The sequence below is a fragment of the Oryctolagus cuniculus genome, chromosome 5 (genome assembly GCF_051225735.1).
Source record: "Oryctolagus cuniculus isolate XC-2025 breed Fujian yellow rabbit chromosome 5, ASM5122573v1, whole genome shotgun sequence".
NCBI classification, from domain to species: domain Eukaryota; kingdom Metazoa; phylum Chordata; class Mammalia; order Lagomorpha; family Leporidae; genus Oryctolagus; species Oryctolagus cuniculus.
Genome location: NC_142871.1, coordinates 62,528,409 through 62,540,834, shown reverse-complemented (window position 1 = coordinate 62,540,834; position 12,426 = coordinate 62,528,409). Strand labels below are relative to the sequence as shown.

At 50.7% G+C, this 12,426-nt stretch overlaps 1 long non-coding RNA gene across 6 annotated transcripts in view; it reads left to right on the top strand.

Moving 5' to 3' along the window:
* The first annotated feature begins 6,416 nt into the window (after window positions 1-6,416).
* Window positions 6,417-12,426, top strand: part of LOC138849624 (uncharacterized) — a 116,829-nt gene continuing 110,819 nt past the window's right edge. Inside the window, exon 1 of one of the 6 annotated variants that reach the window (XR_016234566.1) lies at window positions 6,417-7,351. This is a non-coding gene — a long non-coding RNA (uncharacterized LOC138849624). The remainder of the gene's footprint in view (window positions 7,352-12,426) is intronic. The other 5 variants (XR_016234565.1, XR_016234564.1, XR_016234568.1 and 2 more) reach the window with 5 other exon arrangements.

Below are 12,426 nucleotides of genomic sequence, written 5' to 3'. Positions count from 1 at the left end.
AAACCAGGCTGGAAGGAAATGCCTGCTATAATTAGACAATATTGAGATTTAATCCAGTTAATGCCAAAGCAAACAGTTCTTCTCTTCTCTCTGTGTGTTTTTCCCCTCACTTTTAAAACCTTAAACCAGTGGCTCCTAAGTGAAGGCTCTTCTTCACAAGCTCCATGGCGATGGCTTGCTCCCAAGGCAAAGCATGCAGCCGGTTTTAGTATTCAGGTCCAAATGCATTTTTCCCAATGTGTGTGTGTGTTGGGGGGGGGCATGGAGGGGTGAGGTGGGAGGAGAGTGCTCTAACCCCTGGTTTGGTTCAGAAAGCATCGTCGTTCTATGGAGAGGGAGCTGTGGAGGTTGGATGGGCCCCGCACAGGTTGGAGGTTGCTGATCTTGGGGCTGACCCAGCCAATGTCTTCTTCCTCTCCATTGTCCCTGGAACTCTCCCAGAGGCAGCCAAAGCCTACAGGTAGATGGTTAAGGCCCCTCAGTTTCACCTGCCCAGCCTGGGCACGGCAGGAAAGTAAACAGCAGCTCCAGTCCAGGGAGACTGAGGGAGACTGAGGTCCTCACTGCCCACGCCCCAGGACCCCACTGCCCCCTGCCCTGCCCCCTACTGCCACTGTTAGCTGGAGAAGACTCCCCTCAAACCAAGCACAACAAAGGCCCAGCCTCTCTAGCTGTGTGCTTCACCAAGGATGAAAACAGTCCCCCAGGAGGCAGAAACGGTGGCGCTTGAAGATCCCGTCCCAAACCCCCATCTCATCAGACCGAGCCGTTGCGTTCAATATTTGCACCACAGCCAGGAGGGGTTAACGGGCTCCGAATCCATCCTCTAGGTGTCTTTTATCAATTCTAATAAGTCATCAGTATTGGCTCGTTGTAGGCCAATATTTTAGAGCAGCCAATATTTAACAGACTACTTCAGATGATTAAGTGCGATGATTTCTTGGAGTGGTCCCAGAGATAGATCTGAAAGTTGTCTCAGCTAATTATCTCACGACCAAAAGGGAGAATCATAGTGCCACTGGCCAGTTTCAATCTAGTGTCTGCTGAGATTAGGGCTTCTGAATCTAGGCTCTCCTTACCCAGAAAGCCCGTGGCTGGGCCACAGTGGGGGCGGAGCGGAGAGGCACCTTAGATTTGCAAAGTCGTGTGCATCTTCATCCCCTTTCCGTTGGGTTCCCAAGTGAACCGTCAGTCTACAGAGGATAAAACTACAGACCTGGATTTGGGTGCCATTTGTTTTACTCATCTGTTTCTCCGAGCTGGTTAATTTTTTATTTTGGTTTCTGCTTTTATCCTCTTCCTTTTGATGGCCTTTGCAGACGGGACACTGGCTCCAAGAAACCTAACTGATGGTTCATTCAATTTTTTTTCCCTTTTTTTTTTTTTTTTTTTTTTTTTTTTTTTTTTTTTGCAGCTAAGAAAGAGCATCATTTGTTTTGGATGCTAGCACCTCACTGGCCGTTCTTCCCCGCCCCGCAGGCCTGCCCAACGTTAACTCATTCAAAGCCGAATGTGCGAATAATGCGACGAGGTCCAGCGACTTCAAAATCAAGCCCTTCTGAGTTCCGAGTTCCCCCTCCCCTGACGAAGTGCAGTTAAAGCCAGATTGCCCAACAGCTGAGGACAGGGTCTGTTTCCCGTTTCAGCAGAGTTGCTCAATGACACTCAGCTTCCTCCGCGAGGTCTTTTCCTCTCCACACCCTGCTGATTACTTGCCAATTAATACAAGCGCCCCAGCACCTGGGGAACAACTGTAATTTCTGCATTCTCCCTGGCTCTCCCCCGCCCTAGGATGTCCGGAATTTTCAAGGCTGAGTTTTCTCCACGCCTCCTCTCATCATCAGCTTATGAGGAGACGGGGTGAGGGGTGGGGAAGAATACTCGCGTGTCCTCCTGTTCAAGGACTGCCGTCTGCTTCCTTCCTCCATGGCCGAGTCAGTGGCAAGCAGCAAGTCAGCGGGGACTGGGTCAGCAGCCGGAGAGATCTGGAAGCTGTGACATCAGAATGGCAGTTCTGTGTGACAGTTAGCCCCTGAAAATATCTGCCGGCCTTTGGTTCAGGGAACTCAAAGTTCTTGCACACCTACACATGCATTCCCTTTTCCCTCTAAACCCTGCCTGCGGCTGGCACTGTGGCACAGTGGGCTGGGCCTCTGCTTGCTGTACTGGCATCCTTTTTGGATGTTGGTTTGAGTCCTGGCTGCTCCACTTCTGATCCAGCTCTCTGCTGTGGCCTGGGAAAGCACTAGAAGATGGCCCAAGTGCTTGGGCCCCTGCACCCACGTGGGAACCTGGAAGAAGCTCCTGGCTCCTGGCTTCGAATTGGCCCAGCTCCAGCTGTTGCAGCCACTGGGGGTGAACCAGTGGATGGAAGACCTCTCTCTGTCTCTCTCTCTCTCTGTCTCTCTCTCTCTCTCTCTCTCTCTCTACTCTGCCTCTCAAATAAATAAATTAAAAAAAAATCTTAAAAAAAAAAGTGCCACCTGAGAGCCAGGTTGGGTGGGGGCAAGCTACCTGCACCTGCACATTACTCTCTTACACGTGTCTGTCCATTTTTGTCCCTGTGACCTCACAGCTCATGGGTGCAGACCACTGTAAGGGCTCCGACTGCAGTGCCAGAAGCCTGGACATTTTTCTTCCTCCGCTACCAGCTATGTGACCCTGGACAATTCCTTCCATGTCCTCCCTCTGTTGACCAGTGGGGATAGTGATGCCTATGTAACAGAGACGTTGAGATGATTGATTTAGATGACATGCATATTCTGTGCTAAGTTTCTCCCTCAGGTATAAAATGGAGACAATAACACATACCTGTAGAGTTTCACACCTGGCAGCAGAAGTAATAGTGTCTATTGTTTAAGTATGTGCCAGATGCTAGGTATGTATTTTTTTAAATTTAGCCCTCACCATCACCTTTTAAGTTAGGTATTATTTCCTCCATCTTATAGGTAAGGAAAAGGCTGAGACCCAAAGGCCAGGTCAGCAGACTGCAAAGATTGTGTTCTTTCTAATCCGTTCATCACTGTACTGTACTGTTCCCCAAGATGTCTGGGCTTTCTATGGTGGTAATATTTTTTTAAGATTTATTTATTTGTTTGAAAGTTGGAGTTAGAGAGAGGCAGAGACATAGAGATGTCTTCCATCCACTAGTTCTTTCTCCAAAAGGCTGCAACGACCAACGCTGGGCTAAGCCAAGGCCAGGAGCCGGGAGCTTCATGCTGGTTCCCACATGGATGGCAGGGACCCAAGCACTTGGGTCATCTTTCAGTGCTTGTCCAGGTGCATTAACAGGGAGCTGGATTGGAAGTGGAGCAGCCAGGATACAAACCTGTGCCCATATGGGTTGCTGGTGTTGCAGGCAGAGGCTTTACTGGCTAAGCCACAAGGCCAGCCCCCATGCCTTTTCTTTTTTTTTTACTTTTTTTTTTTTTTGACAGGCAGAGTGGACAGTGAGAGAGAGAGACAGAGAGAAAGGTCTTCCTTTGCTGTTGGTTCACCCTCCAATGGCCACCGCAGCTGGCGCACCGCGCTGATCCGATGGCAGGAGCCAGGTGCTTCTCCTGGTCTCCCATGGGGTGCAGGGCCCAAGCACTTGGGCCATCCTCCACTGCACTCCCGGGCCACAGCAGAGAGCTGGCCTGGAAGAGGGGCAACCGGGACAGAATCCGGCACCCTGACCGGGACTAGAACCTGGTGTGCCGGCGCCGCTAGGCGGAGGATTAGCCTAGTGAGCCACGGCGCCGGCCGCCTTTTCTTTTTGTCCTAAAATTATATCTGTTCTTATAAATGAAGAAAATCATTTGTGATCAATGAATGCGGAAAAAGCATCTGACAAAATTTTGCATTCAGTTATGATACAAACTCTCAGCAACTAGAATAATGTTCAAACTGAGACAGAACATCTACAAAATAAAACCCCAGTCTCAAACATCGCACTCAGAGTGACAGATCGAATGATTTCTTCCTGAAATTAAGAACAGGGCAAGGATACCTGCTTTCGCTTCTGTTCAACATTATGCTGCGGTCCTAGCCATTCCAATAAGGCAAGAAAAAAAAAGTGACATAATGATCAAGGAGGAACAAACAAAAGTGCCCCTATCTGCAGGTGTTATGGGGTTTGTTGATACAATTTCAGAGAATCTACAAAATAACCAATAAAACTAACAAGCAAATTTAGCAAGATTGCAGGACATAAGATGATTATTAGAAAGTCAGTTGTCTTCTGTATGCTAGTAGCAAATAGCTTCATATTTTAAAAAAGCAATTCTATGGGTAATAGCACCACAAAACAAAATAGAGATACCTAGTAAAATATATCCAAGGCTGCTGCTGCTGCCTTTTTTTTTTTTTTTTTTTAAGATTTATTCGTTTATTTGAAAGGCAGAGTTACAGAGAGGCAGAGGCAGAGAGAGAGAGAGAACTTCCATCCACTGGTTCATTCTCCAAATGGCCGCAATGGCCAGAGCTGGGCTGATCTGAAGCCAGGAGCCAGGAGCTTCCTCTGGGTCACCCACATGAGTGCAGGGGCCCAAGCACTTGGGCCATCTTACAGTGCTTTCCCAGGCCAGAGCAGAAGGCTGGATCAGAAGTGGAGCTGCCAGGTCTTGAACTGGCACCCATATGGGATGTCAGCCCTGCAGGCGGCAGCTTTATCCACTATGCCACAGTGCTAGCCCCTACCCAAGGTTTCTACTGCAGATACAAATTATTGCTGAGAGAAATGAAATAAGACATAATTAAACGGAAAGTTATACTGGGTTCATTGGTTGGAATTATCAATGTTATTAAAATGACAGTTCTCCCCAAACTGATCTCAACATACTCTCAATAAAATTCCAAGATCTTTTGTAAAAATATGAGGAGCTGATTCCAAATGTATATGACAATGCAAAGGACATAGAACAACCAAAGCTAGTTTTAAAAGGAACAAAGTTGGAGGACTTTCCCTACCTGATTTCCAGGCTTTGATTTTAATTTTAAAGTAATCAAGACAGTTTTAGTATTGGTAAAAGACTGATGCAGAGATCAATGGAACAAAATAGAGATTGTGAAGCACAACTATACATATGGTAATAGAAGGCTCTTGACAAAGGTGCCCAAGCAATTCAGTAGAGTAGTGCAAAATGACTAAATGCTACCTATTTGTTTTAAAAAATCAGTGTCAATCCTTCCAACCACAAATAAAACTAACTCAAATGGACCATAGATCTAAGTGTAAAACCTAAAATGATGAGAATACACAACCTAAAACCCTTGGAGTCACCTGGGAGTAGCCAAAGATTTCTTGGATTTGTTACATAAATGACAAAATTAGTTGACTTCATCAAAATGTAAAGCTTTTGTTTTCAAAAGACACTGATGGAGCCAGCACTGTGGCGTAGTGGGTAAAGCCTCAGTCTGCAGTGCCGGCATCCTATATGGGCGCTGGTTCGAGTCCCTGCTGCTCCAGGTTCAAGTCCTGGCTACTCTACTTCCAATCCAGCTCTCTGCTATGGCCTGGGAAAGCAGTGGAAGATGGCCCAAGGGTTTGGGCCCCTGCCACCCACGTGGGAGACCCAGATGAAGTTCCAGACTCCCAGCTTCTAGGCTCCACCCAGCTCTGGCTGTTGCAGCCATTCGGGGAGTGAACCAGCAGATGGAAGATCCATCTCTCTCTCTCTCTCAGCCTGTCTCTCCCTCTAACTCTTTCAAGTTAATAATAAAAAAAGCTTAAAAAATAAATTTTTAGGACAAAAACTCAATTAAAAATGGTTACAATACTTCAACAGACACTTCTTGAAAGAGGACATAAAAATGGCCAATAAGTGCATGAAAAAATGTCCACCAGCATTAATCATTGGAAAATTGAAATTTAAACCACAGCAATTTACTGTTATGCTCCTATTACAATGACTAAAATTAAAGGTCGTTCACATTAAGTATTGGTGAGAGGTGGAGTAAATGGAGTTATTGTCCATTGTTTGTGGGAAAACCAAATAATGCAAGTACTTTGAAAAACAGTTTGGTAGGTTCTTAAAAAGTTAAATATCAACCGAATGACCCAGCCATTCTATTCCTAGGTAATTTTCCCAAGAAAAATGAAAACACGTCCACAGAAAGACTGTACATAAATGTTCATGGCAGCCTCATTCGAAATAGTCCCAAATGGGTGTCAACCCGAATGTCCATTACCAGGTGAATGAATAAATACATGTGGCATATGGATAAAATAGAAAGCTATTCAGCCATCAAAAGGAACAGAGCATTGCTCATGCAACAGTATGGATAAGTCTAAAAATCATTATGCTGAGGAAATCTCCCAAATATATATAGTGTGTGTTCCACTCATATAGAAATGCACATGAATCTATACCGTCAGAAAGTAAGTGCATGACTGCCTGAGGGTGGGGTGGAGAGAGGGGAGTGTTACAGAGGGGCGCAGGGAAGCCTTAGGGGGAAGGAATTGTTCACTGTCTTGGGTGTGGTGATAGCTCATGACTGTGAGCATTTGCTAAAACTCATCAAATGGCATACTTTTAATTTTTCTACAATTTATTGATCGTCAGTTATGCCTTAATGAAGTTGAAAAATAATTTCACCTGCTCAGAACCCACCCAGTCTCTTGAGAATCAAATCACCAAGCGTTGAAATAATAAGAGGCTTTCGAGAAGTTAAGCAAGAGACCATTAAAAGCCAGGAAGGGCCATCAAGGCTAGGGCTCGTTTTCTCTTCATAAAAGGGTTCTTGGCTTGGGTTGGCAGAGGAGTGTGTAGACACAGGCGGAAGGGACTTCTGCAGGCATTCGATGTGCTCTTGTGGTACCTGGCGGACAAGAGCTGGAGGTAAGGAGATGCGTGTGGGCTGCATGTAGGTGCAGGTGGATGGCGTCGGGATGGTGAGTGACACAGGTGGTATAGATGAAGGCTCTTGTGTCCCCTGGAAGGCACCGTCTGCCCAGCTATCCCGCCTTGGCCCGCCTCTGCTCGACATTTGCCTCAGTGCTTGGATGAGACCAAGAAGGGATGGAGGGCGTGGGATCCAGGAGCTGGCGAGGGGGAGGGTCCAGCCACTCCGGTTTGCATGTTTTAGTCCCCTCCAAAGTTCATTTGGAAGCGTAATCTCCTCCGAATTCAGGTGTTGCCAATGGGCTCAGCTTCAGAGGCGGGGCCTTTAAGAGGTGGTTGGGCCGCGGAGCGTTTCCCTGGTGCGTGCAATCAGGACTCTCTTGGGGGAATCTTGGCGCGGCCCTCGCTGGCCCAGCTCGCCGGCCTGCTCTTCCGCTGCCCAGCCACGCAAGGACGTGGCAGTCCTGCCCCCGACACCACCGAACGCCGCCTGCACCTTGATCCTGGACGTGCCAGCCTCCGGAACGGTAAGAAATCAAGTTCTGTTCTTTGTGAAGTACCCGCGGCGCCGACGGACTGAGGCACTGGTCTTGGACGACGGGGGTGGTCACATGGGTGGGTTTAATGAGTTTTCCTGAGAACTGGAAGGGAGACCTTGGAAGCCCAGGAGAAAGCGGACAGGCCCTGAGCTGGGCAAGGGGCGTGGCATGCAGGCACCACCCCCAATATGCGTCTCAGCCCTGGCTCACCAAGCTGCCTCTCAGGAAGGTGCAGGTGAAGACAGCAGCTCTCCCACCTCTTGTCCCCACCCTCTAGCCTTCTACTGCCCCTGTGTGGGGTCCCTCTGAGCGTCTGCCCCACTCCTCGGCCCCTGTGACAGCCTACCCAGGTGGCTGCCTGGAGAGCTGGGCTCCATCACTCACTAATTATGACCCAGGGCAAGCCGCTGAACTCACCCAGCCCGTTTCTCATCTGCACAACAGGGGTGAAAGCGTCGGTGTTGGTAGGATGATTGTGGGGGCTGCACGGGACACCCATGTGTCAAGTGCTGGGGAGCGCTGGGTTTCGGCACCGGGGAATCCGAAATACTGTGTCGATCCTCAGTTTTGGGGACAAGGAGGCAGGAAATGTTGGAAACGGGAAAAATCAGACCCTTCTAGGGCAAGGTGCCTGGTGCAAGCACAGTGTTCGGTGAGGATGAACATGGATCAGAATGCTTTGGGGGTGTCAAGGACCTCCGTGGTGCCCAGAGTGGGGACAAATAGGAGGGCAGTCGGGGGAGTCCCCTCCCCTGCAGGAGGGAGGCCAGCCTGTCTCGAGATTCGCTCACTCAGCGGTTCTCAACCAAGGGCCATCTTGCCCTCCAGTGTCACAGCCGAGGGGTGCTACTGGCTTGTGGTGGGTGGAGGCCAGGGATGCTGTCCACCTCCGCAAAGCACCACATGGCCGCCCGGAACCAAGAGTTCAGCTGCCAGACGTCCATGGTGCTGAGGCTGAGAAAGCCTGGGCCAGTAAGAAAACTGGGTTCAAATTCCAGCTCTGTCATTTAGAGCTGTGTGACTCTGGGTGAGTTCCTTAACTATAACTTGAAATCTATAAAATGAAGATGATAACGACAGTGTCTCATAAGGTTGCTATGTGCATTCACTGAGTTCATAGTCTGTGCTATATTTAGATCATAGCTGGGACATGGGAAAACCCCATGTTTCAAAAAAAAAACCAAGCATGTAGGAATTGGGTCTCACACGATCCCTCACTGGGACTTACCACTGAAATCAATGCTGTCCCCCCAGGGACCACATCCTTGTCCCACCCATGGGTAAGTCCTCCCTGCTCTGAGCGGCACATCGCTGTTCTCATCAACTGACACTTTAGCATGCTGCTGTCTTTTCTGGAAGGCTCCTGGTACCTAAGCATCTTTAAAAATAATCCACCCAAGATCAGACCCGATAAACCCAGTGTTCAGAAGCCACAGAGGGGCCACACTGTCTCACCCCAGAGTAGGTGCAAGTCTTTGGTGAGTGTTGTCCAGCTGGGATTGACTTTTGTTCCCAGAGTTGTGTGCTGCCCTTGGTTACTTACCCTTGGAGCAGCTGGTGCCTCCCAGCCTGCCCTCCGCGGGAGAGGCTGTCCTGGGAAGGCATCACAGGACGTGGCTCCCTGATGACACACGCCGTTTTGAAGAAGCCTCTTCCACTTGGCCTGAGCGTTCGGTGAAAAGAGCTCTGATTCCCCAGAGTTGAAGGACAGCGAGGCTGGACTGGAAAGAACTTTCCAGAACGGCCGTCGCCAAGCAGGAGATGCTGCCGCCTGCGTGCTGCCCTCACCTCCTGCCCTCACCTCAGCTGGGTCGTTAGTCTGAGTCACCTGTGGATAGCATTTCCTAGACTCCCAGAATCGTCTCTTCTAAGGTCATAGAGGAGGTTCTCCTTGGCTAACAGCACCACCCCATAGCGGCCCGTGCCCCTGGTTGTTGGGTGAATGGACCAGGGGACCCAAGAACAGCCCCACTTCCAAACTTCCCCAAACCCTGGCGAAGAGCCACTCAAGTGTCCCCCATGACCTGCCTCGGAGGGAGCCTGGGAAGCCGACATTTGGTTTCATTTGGTCCGACTGACCTCACACGGGGCTAACTCCTGCCCTTGGCTGTGTGTTGGCAACATCTGCTGACGCCAGGTACGGTAGTGGCCAGGAAACAGCAGAAAGGGCCTCGCGGTATTAGGGCAAGATGCTAGGTGCATCCTCCAAGCGTGCAGGGAATGAGGACCTGGCCAAGGCCTGTGGATGCACAGTGCACGCTCAGCCAAAGATGCTCCAGAAAAGCCCCCTCACGGGCAAAGTCCACGCCAAGTCGGCGTGCAAGGGAGGTGCTTGGTTCACGGGTTCGTGTCGCGTTCTCAGGTGTCCTTTATTTGTGGACTGTGTTGAATGGGCATTATCTGCCCACCACCCCCACCCCGACTATAAACCTCAACCAGTTCCTTTCAAGTCTCGACAGCCTTCTCTTACCCGGTTCTCGTTGGGAATCCTTCACTCCAAGTTTCCTCTGTCAGTGAAAGACGGCCCTGTCCGAGCGGGGACCGGGAGGTGGTGTCCTCCACACGGGATTCATGCTCTTCTTCATGTGCCTTTTTTTTTTTTTTTTTAAGATTTATTTTTAGGGGCTGGCGTTGTGGGGTAATGGGTTAAGCTGCCATTTGCAATGCTGGCATCCCATGTGGACACCGGTTCGAAACTCCATTTCTGATCCAGCTCCTTGCCAATGTGCCTGAGAAAGCAGTAGAGGAGAGCCCAGGTGCTTGGGCCCCTGCACCTGCATGGGAGACCTGGATGATGCTCCTGGCTTCAGACCAGTCCACTTCCAGCTGTTGCGGCCATTCCAACCAGCAGTTGGAAGATCTGCCTCTTCCTCTCCCTTCTCTCTCCCTTCTCTCCCCCTCTCTCTTTGTCACTCTGCCTTTAAAATAAAAAAAAAATCTTTATTTTAAAAAATTTTATTCAATTTTTATTTGAAAGGCAGAGTGACAGAGAGGGAGAGACACACACAGAGATCTTCCACCTGCTGGTTCACTCTCTAAATGGCCCCAATGGCCAGGGCTGAGCCAGGCTGAAGCCAGGAGTTGGAACTCTGAGTCTTCCATGTGGATAGCAGAGGCCCCGGTCCTTGGGGGCATCTTCTGCTGCTTTCTTAGGGAGCTGATTGGGAAGTCAGGTAGCTGGGTTAGAGCAGTGGTTTTGGAGGTTCTGGGTTGTAGCTAAGTCGTGGCAAATGGCAATAGAACGATAGGGCAGGGATGGAGGTTTTCTGACCCAGCCTCTGTGCTGAATGGGAGAAACCAGAACCCAGATTCCCAATGATGCTCCCCAGAGGCCTGGGGTCCTTGGGGGGACCTAGGGGGATGCAGGAGGAGCTGAGCAAATTGTAGCCCCCACCCCACCCCGAAACAGAGCTCTTCCACTTAGATTTGCAACTTTGCAGGCTTTATGTTCATGCAGAAAGGCACACGGAGCCTAAATACACAGCTCAGGGCCTTTTTACAAACCGAACATTTCCTGCGCCGCCAACCCAGGTTGAGAGCAGAGCACAGCCAGCCCCCAGGACCCTGCCAAGCCCTCGAGTCCCTGTCCTGACTTGTAACACCATCTTATTGACACAGTTATACATGGGGGCACCCATAATTATTTTGAAATAATTAGATTCATAGGAAATTGCAAAGAGTGTGCAAAGAAGTATATATGATCTTAACAGTTTATTATTATTATTTTTTTAATAAAAGCTTGGATACCAGCAGTGTAGTAGACAATGGATGAGTCTGGGACTGGGGGCTCATGGGACGGAGTCCAAGTTCTGCCACCAGCATATGGCCCCAGGCTCACCCCTTAACCGTCCTGAGCTGTAGGTGAGCTTGCTATGCCTTTCCTGTGGTTGATAGGATTAAAATCAAAGTGAGGCAATGTGGGAGTGTGCCTGTGGGTGGCGGGGCGCTGCAGCCAGGTGAGGCTTCTCGAAGGCTCTAAGCAGAGGGAGAGATGGAGCAGGTGCACTCTGGCAATGCGTTTCCCATGGGCAGCTTCCCTTGGTTGCTGTGCAAGTACCCCCAGGCACTCAGTTGCCCAGCTCCCCCACCATTCCTCGGCCTCCCACGTCCGCAGCCCCGTCTCCCTCCAGCTGTTTGGCCAGGTGGGGTGTGGAGGCGTTCATTGTAGCCAGGGCAGGAGGACCAGGGAGGGCTGAGCAAGCAGGCCCAAGAGGTCATGTCCCTCCCCACCTGCCCTTGACCCCTCGCCCGTGCACTGGCCACTGAGAAGTTAGCCCTGCTCTCATGCCACCTGCAAAGGCCACCCCCCACCCCACTCCCCATTCTGAGGGCAAGGAGTGGCTCTCCACCCATTCCAGGAGACTTCCTGCTATGGATAGGTCACAAAAGGCAGGCCTCAAGGAGTGTCCTTACTAAATCCGAAGGAATCTGACCTCTTATTAGTGGGAGGGGAGCTGATGGCCACTGAGTCATCTCAGGGAAGGAGGCCAAGCTCGCATGACCCAGCTCAGAGGCCTGGCCCCGGGGCAGACAGGTGCCCGGAGCCACCTGGGAGAGCATCTGGGCAGGCTGGATCCACCAGCGTGAGCCATGGCCGTGGGCGGCTCCTCTCTGCTCAGCCCACCTCACGCTGTGCCTGCCACGCCTCCAGACCCAGGAAGGGGGGCAGGTGAGCAGGCCCTCAGTGACGCCTCCCTACCAGCTCCTGTAAATCCTCACCATGGCCTGCTTCCCCTCCCAGGGTGGCATCCAGGTTCACCCCCTCAAGCTTTTCACTGGGCCCCTGGTTGCTATCCTGTCCATGTCACCTGTCCCTCCCTTCCGCCTGCAGGAGATGACCCTTTGTGCCTCTGTGAGGGTGGAGCCTGGCCCTGCGTGCTTCCTCCCTGTCTCCAGGTGCCTTCTGCTTGAACAAGGGCCCTTGGGCCCGCCCTCTGGGGGCTGTCAGTCTCAGTGTGGAGGGAGGACCTGTTCTTCAGGTTGCCTGACGTCTTTCAAAATGTGGCACACACAAGTGCCACCCCTGGGGACCAGAGTGTGACTCAGCCTGCACCTTGAGGCAG